Genomic DNA, 13069 nt, shown 5'->3' on the forward strand with positions numbered 1-13069 from the left:
CCGTGGAGCAACTCAGCCGGCGAGCGACCATCTCGGGGCTGAGAGCGATACGAAGACAAAAAGAGCAACAATGCGTCCCCCCGAGAATGCGACTCTTTCAACTTTAACATCTGTGACTTGAAAGTCCTGACCAATCGTTCAGCGGCACCGTTTGACTGAGGCGAAAACGGCGCGGATGTCAGATGTTGAATACCATTGGCCTGGCAGAATGACTGAAATTCTACGGAAATGAATTGTGGGCCATTGTCGGGTACAATAGTGTGCGGAAGACCTTCAATGCAAAAGATAGCAGACAACGCTTGGATGGTGGCGGAGGACGTCGTGGAAGACATCCGGACAACAAAAGGAAAATTACTGAAGGCGTCGACCAGAACCAACCATCGAGCATTCCAGAATGGACCAGCAAAATCAATGTGCAAGCGTTGCCAAGGGGAAGTGGCCTTTGGCCATGCAAAGACTTTCCGCGGCGGTGCGGATTGTTGTTCGGCACACGCCATGCAAGAAGAACACATATTCGTAATCGCAGCATCGATTCCGAACCAAGTACAGTGCTGACGAGCAAGTTGTTTCGTCCGCAATATGCCCCAATGTCCTTGGTGGAGAAGCCGTAAGACAGAGGACTGTAACGAACGTGGGACCACGACCCTGGACTGATCATTATCAGAATGCAAAAGCAAAACACCACGTCGAACAAAAAGTCTCTCCCGTGACTTTGATAAGGGCCATTGCGTAGCAACGAAACGCAAAACTGTAGCAAGGACAGGGTCAGCAGCTGTGGCTGTAGCTACACGACGAAAATCAATCGGAAATGATTCGACCACGTCATCGGTTTCCGAATCAATGAACATGCAAGCAAGTTTGGAAGAATCGAATGCTCTATCCTCAACAACAGGCAAACGGGATAACGCATCGGCGTTTCCGTGCTTAGCAGTGGACCAATACAAGATATCGTAGGGGTACTGCGAGAGGAAAATAGACCAGCGAATGAATTTCTGCGCTGTACGTGGAGGTACAGGCTTGTTCAGATGAAAAAGTGACGTCAAAGGTTTGTGGTCTGTGATGATCGTAAAGTGACGACAATACAAGAAATCATGAAACTTAGTAACACCAAATACGAGAGCCAAGGCTTCTTTCTCGATCTGTGAATAATTTCTTTGCGCAGACGAGAGCAATTTGGACGCAAAGGCAATAGGGCGATCATGCGATCCATCTTTGTGCGCAAGCACAGCACCGATCCCGAAATCCGAAGCATCTACCATCAACAAAAGGGGTGTCTGGGGATCGAATGGCGTAAGGCAAGTATTGGAAAGTAACGCCGATTTCAACTGGCGAAAGGCGCGTTCGCCTTCCGTCGGCCAGACGAACGAAACACCTTTACGGCGTAAGCGATGAAGCGGAGCTGAAATGGAATAGGCGTGGCGCATATATATGTTGTATTCATTAATTATTCCCAGCACACTCTGTAGCTGCTTCAAATTCTGCGGCGAAGGCAAGTCTTGTATGGCACGGCGGTGCTCTGGACTAGGATGTATGCCTTGGGCATTGAGTACGTGGCCCAGATATGGTAAGCCACGAGCAAAAAACACACATTTGTCCTTCCGCAAGCGAAGACCATTTTGTCGCATGACCTGAAATAATGTTCTGAGATTGGCTAAATGTTCTTCTTCCGTCTTTCCAGAGATCACAATATCGTCCAGATAGTTTGCTGCAGTAGGGACTGACGCACAAACAGTTTGCAGATACTGCTGAAAAAATGCAGGGGCGGATGCACACCCGAATGGCAGTCTTTTGAATCGGTACAAACCAAGATGCGTGTTAACCACCAAAACGCGCTGGGATTCGTCTTCCACTGGTATTTGCAAGTACGCATCTGCTAGGTCCAACTTCGAAAAATATTTACCCGGAAATAGTTTGTCAAAAAGATCTTCCGGGCGGGGTAAAGGATAAGTTGCAATCACTAGTTGTGGATTCACTGTAGCCTTGAAGTCCACACAAAGTCTCAATTGTCCGGAAGGTTTTGTCAAAATTACTAAGGGTGATGCCCAGAGAGAAGCCTGCACACGTTCAATTACACCTTGTGATTCCAAATCGTGTAACATTGCGTGGGGAACATTGCGTGCTCTGAAAAATTTCGGTTGCGCGTTTACTTTCAGTCCAAATGTGCTTTATAGTTCTTAGCGCAACCAAGGCCCGGTGCAAAAATGTCTGCAAATTCTGGCTGAAGTCACAGTCTGGGTCACTGATAGGACCTGATTGACTATAGACAAGTTAAACAACTGAAATAAATCTAACCCAAACAAGTTCACTGCAGAAGAAGAACGAAGTATGTAAAATGACACAAGTTTTGTTTGTCCCTTGTATGTAGCAAGAAGGCTGCACTGTCCTAACACAGGGATATTCTGACCGGAATAACTATTTAACCTAACATTTGCAGCATGAAACAGAGATGTGCCCAGTTGTTTGTACGTGTCGTGATTGATCAGAGAAACTGCAGCTCCGGTATCGAGCTGGAATGGTATCACGGTGCCATGAATGGCCAAATCTACAAAAAGTTTATTGTCCTGCTGACGACAAGAGCGACTGTCTCGTGCAACGTGAACCGACACTGGTACAGAATCACTGGTGACTTGACGGGATGTCCATCGATGGTGACGCACACTATTTGTGGGACGAACTCAGTCACTGTTAGAGAGAGTGGCACTGGGCGGAGTGGAATGAACTGCATGAATTTCCATGGGCGACGGTTCACGAGCCTGAGTATTCTTGGTTCAGTTGCGATTCCAGCGTGAAGCAAAGGGCCTGGAATTGTTGTGAGCGTCCGATCTGAGCTTTTTCTGGCCAACACTCTGAACATGTCCTTTTTTATTACAGAAAAAGCAAATAGCTTGGCTTGACGGGAAATTCTCACTCGAATGTCTAGTTGCACACCGCGGACATGATTGTAGCACTGCATTTGCTTGCTTGCGCGGCACACGTAGCTGCGCGGACGGGCGCGAGGGCTGTTTACTGTTCCGTGCAGCTCGTCCGGCGGGCTGGTTAATGTGACACACGGCTGGCGAAGTTTCAAATGATTCCTGAGCAAAGTCAAGTGTGTCTTCCCTATCCAATATGTCTATCACTTGTTGAAGGGAGGGATTGACTAGTTTGAAAATCTGTTCCCTTATACGAACATCAGAAACGTTCTGTGCAATTGCATCACGTACCATTGTATCTGAATAAGGGAGTCCACATTCACACTCAAAAGCACAATCCCTAGTAAGGCCTTGCAAGGTTGTAACCCACTCCCCATTGGTCTGACCGGCCGTACGTTTTGTACGAAAGATCGTATACCTTTTTGCAACTACATTGACGGATTCCTTGAAATATGCGTCTAATGCAGACAAAATTTCTTCGTAGGACAGAGTTGCTACGTCGCGTCGGGGAAATAATTTCACTATCACACGGTACGTGTGCACCCCGACGGATGCTAACAAAAAAGGCTGCCGCTCGTTACCTTGAATTCTGTAGGCGGCGAGATGGAATCCAAATTGGCGGGACCACTCCGTCCAGCTTTCCAGTGCCGTATCAAAAGGACGAAAAGGTGGGGCAACTGGGTGTTGTGGCCGCGGTAGCGGTGGAGCGGCGGCGGCCGCATCATTTTGCATTGCACGTTGACCCTGGACGAGCTGTCCAAGGGCATCGAATAACGCCTGCGTCTGCTGATTCTGCAAGCGATACAGTACATCTGGAGATTGTGGCGAAGCCATGACACAAGTAATTTAGGCAAGATCAATTGGTACAAATGCGATTTAGCTCGTCGCCAACTGTAGTGGCATGACAAGACAGCCAAGCCACTCGAAGGTAGCCGAAAGGCACGCGTTAAGCTCATGCAGACTGGCGTGAGGTCTGGAACAGGTCAGAGAAATAAGACTAGCAAAACAGGAGGTACTGGTAGAATACTTAACTTTAATCCACAATCGGTGTACATCTCTCTTGACTGTAGATAATTTCCATTTCAATATACACTGGTAATGGCGCCTTGCTAGGTCGTAGCAAATGACGTAGCTGAAGGCTATGCTAACTATCGTCTCGGCAAATGAGAGCGTATTTGTCAGTGAGCCATTGCTATGAACGTCGGCTGTACAACTGGGGCGAGTGTTAGGAGGTCCCTCTAGACATGCCGTGTGGTGGCGCTCGGTCTGCAATCACTGACAGTGGCGACACGCGGGTCCGACGTATACTAACGGACCGTGGCCGATTTAAAGGCTACCACCTAGCAAGTGTGGTGTCTGGCGGTGACACCACAACCACTACACACTTATAAAGGTAGCCCATGTGTTAATTCAGGATATAAGCTAATACTACTGCAATCTCTTCCAAATCTGTGCAGCTGTTTCAGTATGTAGGAGTAAGAAACATACTCACACACAACCTTTCATATTCGTAATATACATGGTACTGTGGCAGTTAGACATTGTTGCAGCAACATGGTGATATAAGGAGAATTAGTAGTAATTTTCCTGTAATATGGCACTGCATGGAACAATAGGTTACGATTTTACCGCAACATGAAGCAATTTACCACAATTTTGCTATAACATGGTGATGTAATTTTTTCTGTAAAATGGCTATGTATGGGGCGAAGTGTCAGGTAGTCTCCACTGGGTGATAGCAGAAGATGAAAAACATTTGCAGTGCAAGCCAAAGTTAACAATCCACCATTGTGTTGTTATAAAGTTAGACTGACTTGGATATCGGTTTAGCCCAACCTGACCCGAGTTTTTGCCAAAGTTACTTATACGAATAATATTGTTTACTTTGGTACAGGATCTAAAATTTCCGATTAATAAGTGCACTTAAGCTGTAAGCTAGATCATCTGTACAGTCTGTCTGCCTCTACATCTACATTTATACTCCGCAAGCCACCCAACGGTGTGTAACGGAGGGCACTTTACGTGCCACTGTCATTACATCCCTTTCCTGTTCCACTCGCGTGTGGTTCGCGGGAAGAACGACTGCCGGAAAGCCTCCGTGCGCGCTCGAATCTCACTAATTTTACATTCGTGATCTCCTCGGGAGGTATAAGTAGGGGGAAGCAATATATTAGATACCTCATCCAGAAACGCATCCTCTCGAAACCTGGACAGCAAGCTAAGCCCCATGGAACTGCCGACACTATCTACTAGGGCATTTATATACATTGTGAAAAGCAATTGGTCCCATAACACTCCCCTGTGGTACGCCAGAGGTTAATTTAACGTCTGTAGATGTTTCTCCGTTGAGAACAACATGCTGTGTTCTGTTTGCTAAAAACTCTTCAATCCAGCCACGCAGCTGGTCTGATATTCCGTAGGCTCTTACTTTGTTTATCAGGCGACAGTGCGGAACTGTATCGAACGCCTTCCGGAAGTCAAGGAAAATGGAATCCACCTGGGAGCCTGTATCTAATATTTTCTGGCTCTCATGAACAAATAAAGCGAGTTAGGTCTCACACGATCGCTGTTTCCGGAATCCATGGTGATTCCTACATAGTGGATTCTGGGTTTCCATAAATGACATGATACGCGAGAAAAAAAAATGTCCTAAAATTCTACAACAGTCGATACCAGAGATATAGGCCTATAATTTTGCGCGTCTGCTCGACGACCCTTCTTGAAAACTAGGACTACCTGTGCTCTTTTCCAATCATTTGGAACCTTCCGTTCCTCTAGAGACTTGCGGTACACGGCTGTCAGAAGGGGGGCAAGTCCTTTTGCGTACTCTGTGTAGAATCGAATTGGTATACCGTCAGGTCCCGTGGGATTTCCTCTGTTAAGTGATTTCAGTTACTTTTCTATTCCTTGCACTCTTATTTCGATGTCAGCGATTTTTTAGTTCGTGCGAGGATTTAGAGAAGGAACTGCAGTGCGGTCTTCCTCTGTGAAACAGCTCTGGAAAAAGGTGTTTAGTATTTCAGCTTTACGCGTGTCATCCTGTGTTTCAATGCCATCATCATCCCAGAGTGTCTGGATATGCTGTTTAGATCCACTTACTGATCTAACGTAAGACCAGAACTTCCTAGGGTTTTCTGTCAAATCGGTACATAGAATTTTACTTTCGAATTCACTGAACGCTTCACGCATAGCCCTCCTTAAGCTAACTTTGACATCGTTTAGCTTCTGTTTGTCTGAGAGGTTGTGGCTGCGTTTAAGCTTGCAGTGAAGCTCTCTTTGCTTTCGCAGTAGTTTCCTAACTTTGTTGTTCAACCACGGTGGGTTTTTCCCGCCCCTCACAGTTTTACTTGGCACGTACCTGTCTAAAACGCATTTTACGATTGACTTGAACTTTTTCCATAAACACTCAACATTGTCAGTGTCGGAACAGAAATTTTCGTTTTGATCTGTTAGGTAGTCTGAAATCCGCCTCCTATTACTCTTGCTAAACAGATAAACCTTCCTCCCTTTTTTATATTCCTATATACTTCCATATTCAGGGCTGCTGCAACGGCCCTATGATCACTGATTCCCTGTTCTGCGCTTACAGAGTCCAAAAGTTCGGGTCTGTTTGTTATCAGTAGGTCCAAGATGTTATCTCCACGAGTCGGTTCTCTGTTTAATTGCTCGAGGTAATTTTCGGATAGTGCATTCAGTATAATGTCACTCAATGCTCTGTCCCTACCACTCGTCCTAAACATCTGAGTGTCCCAGTCTATATCTGGTAAATTGAAATCTCCACCTAAGACTATAACATGCTGAGGAAACGTATGTAAAATGTATTCCAGATTTTCTCTCAGTTGTTCTGCCACTAATGCTGCTGAGTCGGGAGGTCGGCAAAAGGAGCCAATTATTAACCTAGTTCGGTTGTTGAGTATAACCTCCACCCATAATAATTGGCAGGAACTATCCACTTCTATTTCATTACAGGATAAACTACTACTAACAGCGACAAACACGCCACCACCGGTTGCTTGCAATCTATTCTTTGTAAACACCTTCTGTGCCTTTGTAAAAATTTCGGTAGAATTTATCTCTAGCTTCAGCCAGCTTTCCGTACCTATAACGATTTCAGCTTCGGTGCTTACTATCAGCGCTTCAAGTTCCGGTACTTTACCAACGCAGCTTCGACAGGGAAGTTCTGATAAATACCGAACTGTTGATAAGTATCAAAGTTGCATATCTGTATGTGGAAACTTGTTTATATGTTTATTTTGGTAAAAGAGCTAACATTTCTGATTAATAAGTGCACTTAAGCAGTAAGTTAGATCAGTTGCAGAGTCTATACCGACGGGCCATGTGTATTTTGATAAATATGGAGGTTTTGATAAATGTCGAAGTTTCATATCTGTGTGGAGCCTTGCTCTGCCATTGTCTTCGGTCATGTTTCCAGCATGTATTCAGACCATTACCAATTTAAATTTGTGTAGTACAAATATAAGTAATTTAAGCCCTACAGCGTAATAAAGATTTTGTCAAGACGCTTTCTTCCCCTCCTAAAATGGTTTTTGCTCACTTTGTTTCCTTTTTTTTATCTTGTGTGTTCAGATATTGTATTTTGATCAGTTATGATCATATTTGTTTGTTATTTAGTTGCTGCTTGTGGGAACGATTCAGAGGGCTTTAACACCATAGTTCGAGTCCGCAAATGTTACAGCCTTCCTCGAATATTTGTTTCTGCACAAAACCCCCAGTATATCCAGGTCAACTGTAATAAGAAACAATAACAGTTAAACCAATAGATATTTCAAATGAGAGAAAAAACTGTAGCATTTAACTTATAATACATCGTGCGTGTGCTGTTGAGTTCTTCTCCCCAAAAATGGCGCTTGCCCTGGTTTGGTTTCGTTCAGACTCTTATTTTGGCCAAGATTCAAAATAGTTGCATTCCTTCAGTGGCTCATAGTTATTCAGAGTACCTACTTGTTGGTGGTGCTTGCATGGTCAGCATAGTATTTTAGCCAACAGGTGTTTTGTGCAGATTTAGACTTGTTCACGATTGTTTTGGTACATCACCTCATTTAAGCATAAAAATGAAACGCCAGCTGCCCGCTTAGGATGCTATTTTTAGTCACTCTTGTTTTGTAAAAATGTGTACTTGGGAACGTCATTGGAGCACTTAACACGAAAATCCATAGTCATTCTTTAGGCATCAATTTTGATGGACATTTGTGTGTGTGTGTGTGTGTGTGTGTGTATACTGGTGGGTGGGTGCATGAAGATAACACTGGGACATCTGACAAGCATTGAGAAGTTCATAGAACAGCTTGGAGGTTGAAATATTTAATTAAAGAGTCCACTGATCCTTACACTGATTTTCGTACAAATCTCTAACTATGGACATTGACATAGAGTGTTTAAACTCTAAATTAGATCACTAGTGCGAAGTTACAATGGTACTGACAACTGCTTTAGATATTTTTTTATAAATAATCGAATCTTTTAATACACAGCATTAATTTATACAAGTTTCTGGCGACGTCTAATTATTCCTGATGTGGAAATACTGCAGTATTGCTAATATGTAAACACATCTTTGAAGATAATGGAAATATCGTGTGATTTGGATAAAAATCAATTTGGCATTCTAATGGCTACTAGCAAAACTGTACCAGTCCACTGTCTTGGATTTTTTTCGATAGGATGTTTTTACTTTTTTGTTTTTTTTATTTAATTGGTTTACTTTTTACTTTCATTTATTGCTTTTTCATTTACCACTAGGACAATTGTGGTAGTACCACAATCTTACAGTTTTTAATTCCATGCCAACATCATCTTGATAACATCATGAGGTGAAAATTAGAGATCACTGATGACATCAGGCGTTTGCCGCCGTCATGTCAAATGTTGGTCCTAAATCCCCTTTGTCTTCTTAGTCTAACAAAAAAATTGCAAGGAATGGACTCGCGCACAGTTCTTGATGGGAAATACTCGAGAACTTTATTAGAACCAGCCACATGGAACGGTCGTAAACACATCGACGTGCAAACGGCACTTATTCTAGAAGTGCTCGAGAAACAATATTTTTATGGGTTGTAAACATTAAGCGGAAGTACGCTACACCGCCGTTTTATCAGCAGGGCCATTAATTTAGGAAATGAGTGCAGGAATGGTAGATTTTAACAGGTATCTGTCGGTTTTATACACTACATTTTTACGGCTTTATTGCACGGCAAGGAGACGTGGAGGACGCTTGAAAGTTCCGAAAGTTTTACTTAACATCAACATCTAATTTGGATGACGATTTTCTTGTATCTCTGTTACGCAGAATATACTATAGTAGTATTAGTAGTAGTAGTAGCAGTAGTAGTGGTAGCAGTTTAATTCCTACGTAGTTTGATTTTGCAAAAATAATGGGCATTTCTTGGTCTTAGGGATTAACAACAACAACAAAATTCATACTTAAAAGCATATACTTATCTTTAAGCCGAATTTAACAAATATTGGGAAGGTATTGAACTGTTGTATTGTGGTACCAACTCCATTGCCATTTCCATGAGGTAACAGGAAGCTTCGGAAAACTTAAATCACGGTGGCTTGATTATCCTCTCAAATACAAGGCTAGTCTGACTTCAACAGCACAGCCTCGTTCAGTTTATCCATACTGCACAAAATCGTTTTGTTGATACCGTTTCTCGTAAAAAAAAATTATTTAATAATGTACATAGACAGTGCTGCGTTACCCATGCGATACACACTATCAGATGACATCAGAGCTCTGATGATGTGTGGTTTGCAATTTATACACCATCACTGAAAATTAGCTTCCTTAAGAAATTGACTCTCCATCCCTCTATACTATGACTGGTTTGATGCGGCCCGCTACAAATTCCTACGTCCTCTATTAGTTGTTGGATGTATTCTAGTATCTCTTCCTCTACAGTTTTTGATTTCTACAGCTCCCTCTAGTACCATGAAAGTCATTCCCTCATGTCTTAACAAATGTCCTATCATCCTGTCCCTTCTCCTCGTAAGTGTTTTTCACGTATTCCTTTCCGCTCCTATTCTGCACAGAACCTTCTCATTCCTTATCTTATCAGTCCACCTAATTATCAACATTCGTCTATAGCACCACATCCCTAATGCTTCGATTCTCTTCTGTTCCGGTTTTCCCACAGTCCATGTTTCGCTACCATACAGTGCTGTACTCTAGATGTACAATTTCAGAAATTTCGTCCTCAAATTAAGGCCGATATTTGATATTAGTGGAATTCTCTTGGCCAGGAATGGCCTTTTTGCCATTGCTAGTCTGCTTTTGATGTCCTCCTTGTTCCGTACGTCATTGGTTATTCTACTGCGTAGTTATCAGAATTCCTTAATTCCATCTACTTCGTGACCATCAATCCTATTCTCATTTCTGCTTCTTGTCATTACCTCCGTCTTTCTTCGAGTTACTCTCAGTCAATACTCTGTGCTCATTAGACTGTTCAGCCGGCCGGTGTGGCCGAGCGGTTCTTGGCGCTTCAGTCTGTAACCGCGCGACCCCTACGGTCGCAGGTTCAAATCCTGCCTCGGGCATGGATGTGTGTGATGTCCTTAGGTTAGTTAGGTTTAAGTAGTTCTAAGTTCTAGGGGACTGATTACCTCAGATGTTAAGTCCCATAGTGCTCAGAGCCATTTGAACCATTAGACTGTTCATTCCACTCAGCAGATCATATAATTCTTCTTCGCGTTCACTCAAGATAGTAATGTCATCAGCGAATCGTGTCATTGATATCCTTTCGCCTCGAACTTTAATTCCACTCCTGAATCTTTCTTTTATTTCCATAATTGCTTCCTCTATATACAGATTGAACAGTAGGGCCGAAATACTACATCCTTGTCTTACATCCTTTTTAATACGAGCATTTATTTCTTGGTCGTCCACTGTTATTATTCCCTCTAGGCTGTTCACATATTGTATATGACCCGTCTCTTTCTATAGCTTACCCCTATTTTTCTCAGAATTTCGAACATCGTGCACCATTTTACATTGGCTAACGCTTTTTCTACGTCGACTAATCCTATAAACGTGTCTTTATTTTTCTTTAGGCTTGCTTCCATTGTTAACCGCAACGTCAAAATTGCCTCTCTCGTGCCTTTACATATATTAAAGCCAAACTGAACGTCATCTAGCGCATCCTCAATTTTCTTTTCCATTCTTCTGTATATTATTCTTCTCAGCAACTTGGATGCCTTAGCTGTTAAGCTGATTGTGCGATACTTCTTCCACTTTTCAGCTCTTTCTGTCTCCGCAATTGTGTGAAAGATATTCTCCCGAAAATCAGATGGTATGTCGCCAGACTCATACATTCTACACATCAATGTGAATAGTCGTTTTGTTGCTACTTCCCGCAACGATTTTAGGAATTCTGATGGAATGTTATTTACCCCTTCTTCCTTATTTGATCTTAAGTCCTCCAAAGCTCATTTAGATTTTGATTCTAATACCGGCTCTCCTGTCTCTTCTAAATCTATTCCCGTTTCTTCTTCTATCACATCAGACAAATCTTCCCCCTCATAGAGGCTTCCAATATATTCTTTCCACGTATCCACGCTCTCGTCTGTATTTATCAATAGAATTCCCATTGCATTCTTAATGTTGTCACCCTTGCTTTTAGTGTAACTGAAGATTCTTTTGACTTTTCTGTATGCTGCGCCAATCCTTTCGACAATAATTTCTGTTTCGATGTTTTCACATTTTTCCTGCAGCCATTTCGTCTTGGTTTCCCTGCACTTTCTGTTTATTTCATTCCTCAGCGACTTGTATTTCAGTATTTCTGGGTTTCCCGGAACATTTTTGTACTTCCACCTTTCATCAATCAATTGAAGTATTTCTTCTGTTACTCATGGTTTCTTCGCAGTTATCTTGTTTGTACCTATGTTTACTTTCCCAGTTTCTGTGCTGGCCCTTTTTAGGGATGTCCATTCCTCTTCAACTGCACTGCCTATTGAGCTATTCCTTACTGCTGTATCTATAGCGTTAGAGAACTTCAAACTTTTCTCGTAATTCCCTAGTATTTCCGTATCCCATTTCTTCACGTATTGATTCTTCCTGACAAATGTCTTGAACTTCAGCCTACTCTTCATCACTACTATATTGCGATCTGAGTCAATATCTGCTCCTGGGTACGCCTTACATTCCAGCATCTGATTTCGGACTCTCTATCTGACCATGATGTAATCTAACTGAAATCTTTTCGTATCATCTGGCCTTTTCCAAGTATACCTCCTCATCTTGTGATTCCTGAACAGAATATTGCTGTTACTTGCTGAAGTTTATTAAAGAACTCAATTAATATTTCTCCTCTCTCATTCCTTCTCGCAAGCCCATATTCTGCCGTAACCTCTCCTTTTTCTCAATCCCCTACAACTGCATTCCAGTTCCCAATGACTATTAGATTTTCATCTCCCTTTACATACAGTACTACCCTTTCATTATCCTCATACAATTTCTCTATCTCTTCATCTTCAGCTTGCGATTTCGGCCTGTATACCAGAACTATCGTTCTCTGTGTTGCTTTGCTGTCGATTCTGATAAGAATAACCCCATAAATGAACTGTTCACAGTAACACACTCTCTGTCCTACCTTCCTATTGAAAACTAATCCTGCTCCAGTTATACCATTTTCTGCTGCTGTTGGTATTACCCAATACTGATCTGACCACAAATCCTTGTCTTTTTCTCGCTCCAATTCGCTGACCTCTGCTATATCTGGATTGAGCGTTTGCATTTACCTTTTAGATTTTCTAGCTTCCCTATCACTTTCAAGCTCTTGGCATTCCACGCCCCGACTCGTAGAACATCATCATTTCGTTGATTATTCGATCTTTTTCTCACGGTAACCTCACCCTAGCAGTGACCTCCTGGAGAACCGAATGAGGGACTATTACAGAATCTCTTGCTAAATGAGAGATCATCATGACACTTCTTCAATTACAGGCCACATGTCCTGTGGATACACGTTACGTGTCTTTAAAGCAGTGGTTTCCATTACCTTCGGCATCCTCATGCCATTGATCATTGCTAATTCTTCCGCCTTCCCACCCCTCGAACAAGAAAGTGCCCTGAACCTCTGTAAGATCCTCCGCCCTCTTTGAAAAGGCCGTTGGCAGAATGTGGGTGACTTCTTATACCA

The sequence above is a fragment of the Schistocerca piceifrons genome, chromosome 4 (assembly GCF_021461385.2).
Source record: "Schistocerca piceifrons isolate TAMUIC-IGC-003096 chromosome 4, iqSchPice1.1, whole genome shotgun sequence".
Taxonomy (NCBI): Eukaryota; Metazoa; Arthropoda; class Insecta; order Orthoptera; family Acrididae; genus Schistocerca; species Schistocerca piceifrons.